The sequence below is a fragment of the Pinus tabuliformis genome, chromosome J (genome assembly GCF_031772625.1).
Source record: "Pinus tabuliformis cultivar Carrire ecotype Pingquan chromosome J, CPIR1, whole genome shotgun sequence".
Taxonomy (NCBI): domain Eukaryota; kingdom Viridiplantae; phylum Streptophyta; class Pinopsida; order Pinales; family Pinaceae; genus Pinus; species Pinus tabuliformis.
In genome coordinates this window covers 840,186,420-840,190,029 of record NC_142295.1, presented here as the reverse complement: position 1 = coordinate 840,190,029, position 3,610 = coordinate 840,186,420, and positions in this window count along the sequence as shown.

The following is a 3,610-nucleotide window of genomic DNA, read 5'->3' as shown; positions in this document are numbered from 1 at the left end:
GATCACAACTAATATTGACAATGAATGACGGATAAAATACAAGACATTTGGCATTTTCAATACATCCAAATTTGATTAATTCAATTTTGACTGAACTTTCTTACCATAAATAAAAATAAATATGCCAAACAATCAACAGATGATAGGGAAATCTAAATACTTCAAATAATAATTTCCAATTCTAAATTCAAGCTTTTGGAATGAATGATATTTCTTTGTTGTGATAACAATCTGACACTTCTAACACACAAATATTAGAAATAACATATATACAGATTTTCCTTCTACTGCTCAATTAACCTTCGTTGCATCTTAAGTTCCTAACTAGATGTTAATAGTTATCCTGCCTAATCCATTCCATTGTGTCAAGTCTCAAACAATGATTCTCATGGATTTTAGATTTTAATATCCATAAATCTCAACTTTGAAACTAAAGAACATGGTATTCACTTTATTCTTCCATGAGTCTCACTTTCATATTATGTTCTTGGCTTTTGATTAAGTCGATTGAAATTCGATTGATACACATGCCATGAATTCTTATTAAGGATATAAAAAAATATTGGGGAATGAGTACATATAATATCTTGCTAATGTTGATTGTATCATTAAGCTCTTTTATTTTAAAATTTGAAATTATTGGTCCCACCTTTCATTTGCAATGTGGTTTTGAAAAGTGGTTAGCGAGGGAGGCGGCAGTGTCTGCTATGAACCTACTGATGCCACATATTTAAAAGTTGTTGGGGGGGAGGAAATTGTGGATGGCCCACCCCCCCACCCGCTAAACATCGAGATCACAAGGGGGTCTACTATTGAACAACAATGATTGATCTTAATTAAGTGTTCCATCGTCTGAGATGACCTACTTACTTCTTCCTCAATTTTTCCTTGCTATTTATTCTTAAAGATGATGGAGAATCCCTCATTAAAGCTACACTCTCACTCTCCCAAGTATTGGACAAGGATATATCAGACTCACTTTCTTCATGTAAAAAGATAGATGGCAGCCCCTGAGTCTTCTTCTTTCTAAATGAAACTTCTCTATAAAATCATGGCCTTTATTGATAAAAACCTATTGATAGATGTTTAATGATATCGATCTTAAATTATTCCAATTCCCTCATTCTTTTACATAGCCAATATAGTTTCATTAGTTTCAGAACAATTATCTAATGGGTGCTTAGAGACATCAGTAGATACATTGATCCCTGTAAATAAGAATGTTTTCATCCAAAACTAACCTTGATTACATTGCTTTGCTTCATCATTGAGACCACTCAAGGGATGGTATGGAAATTTTGTTTTTTTCTCCTCCTCATTGAAAATTGGATGTTGAGTGAGAAGAGAACTTCTAATTCTTTTATTAACAATACATAATGTTTCTATGTAGAAGTATTTATATTCATCACTTTCTTCCTAAATACAACATGAAAATTTGTGCAAAATGAATGAAAGTCCTGAAGAAGAAGGTATTGCTTCATACAACTTTGCACTAGTCATGAATTTTCTACTTTCTTGTTCTAGTTTTTTAATGTCACTACATATCATAAGGTAACAAGAACTCAAAGGGTTCAAGTCAATTTCAACAATATTCTCTTCTTTTTCTTTAGCACTAGCAAACAATTTTATTTCCATATCCCATCATGAGCTTTCAAAAAGGATTTCATCTTCAATGTGATGCTGGTATTCTATAATCAACATAACATTATCTTCTAAAGTAAAATTTTTCTCACCATTAATATGCTCACATTAGTGAGTAAACACTTTCCTAACTGGAATTTTCACATGATCTCTCGGTCATGATCACTTTATTTTTAAAACCAATTTATCCATTTGTATATTCTAGTGCTTTTTCCATTGTTACATTCCATTAATTGTATCCCATGTACAAATTTGATTGGAGTCCTTTAGAGCTCTCTCTTTTGGTATGATAGCAAGTTTTCCATGGTGTACTCTCAAAAAATTCAATCTATGAAACATATACTCAAGGTCCTCAACTTGAATTTCCCTCAACATTGGAAAAACCACTTAAGATAAAGTTGCATTAAAAACTATATACGAAGATTTAAGAATTGGAACATTGATGATGTACAAGGATCAAATGAACATGCAGAGTGAGGTCATATTCCAAAGCCTTTTATTTTTATCCTAGGATGAAGGCTTTCCATGTTGACAATGAATTCAAACATATTTCCTTCGCTAAAAAATGATAACTAGTCATGTCATTCATGAATAGGTTGATTTTGCAATAATCTTTTCCACAATAAGCAGTTCACTCTAGCTAATTCAAAAAAAGGCCCAAAGTCAAGACTTGATCCATAAGTTCTATTGTTCCTCCATCACCAACAAATTTCTTAGCACACACTACAATATTTGATGGCTAATATATATAAGTCTTTCTTGCAGGCCAAAGATAAAATCTATCAAAAAGTTTTCCACCTGCATAATTCCATGTTCTTGCTCCATTTGTATGAGGAATTCTTCATGGACACAATTTATTTTTGTTTGATCTAATGCATCATTTTTTGTTTTCCATGAGACTTTATGCTGCATGCACAACTAATTTATATTTTTAAACATTTATATAGAAAAGTGCTCAAATCTTTCATTGACGCACCCTTCATATAACTTGATCCTTGTGCTCACTTGGGTGCACTTCTCCTTGCACGTATTTAACATGAAAATCTTGGTAACCAAACATGCTTGAATGAATTTTGGATGGAAATTTTGATCATAAGGTTGCATATGAAAAAACATTTTTAATTTTCCAAAATTTTAATATATACTTTTTTATATATAAATTATATAACATAATATTTTTACATTTTTTTTTGTAAGTTGCTTGGTGGTGCCTTTCATTAATCAGAAAAATATTCCATTGATCATCCCATTATCTGCAGGTGATATCAACCTTCCTAGTGGTAAACCAGGCATGTTGACCAAGAGTTCACTAAATATCCAATCCAAAATTTAAATGTCAACAAAATTTTCAAAGTCAGAAAAGAAGAAACATCAACATCTATCCAATAGTATAGAACCATACTACATCATCAAACATGCATATGAAAAATAGGAGTTACAAGAGTTCACTGGTGTCGATTCCCTAGAACTTGAGCCTAGAGGTGTTGAAGATTCTATGTAGGAATGCCTCTCTCTATTCTGGCCATGCAACTATCCATTTTTTCCATGTGGAATCTCATATTCTACTACTCTCTCTTTACATATGCAAAGTTAGAAATGATGTTATACTAGTCTTCCTACCTCTCCATAAGGATCCTCAACATTAGGAATTTGATTTTCAAATTAAGAATAAATTTTGAATATACTTCTTACATTTTCCTCTGGTATGTCTAGGATCACATAATATATTACCAAATTCTTCCACTACCTTTGAGTCAAATGAGAGGAGACTATCATGATTTTCCATCTCCTTAAGGTGGTGAACCTCATTCTGAGATTCCACTTAGTTGGTTGGTTGGTATAAGTCCACCTACTCTTTGGCTTGGGATTTTTCACACTTGTGGCCCCGGGTCCCATGATCACCACCTCCTACAAGAAAAAATTGCATATATTGACATTGCATCTTTAGATGCTCATGACCCTCCTTCTT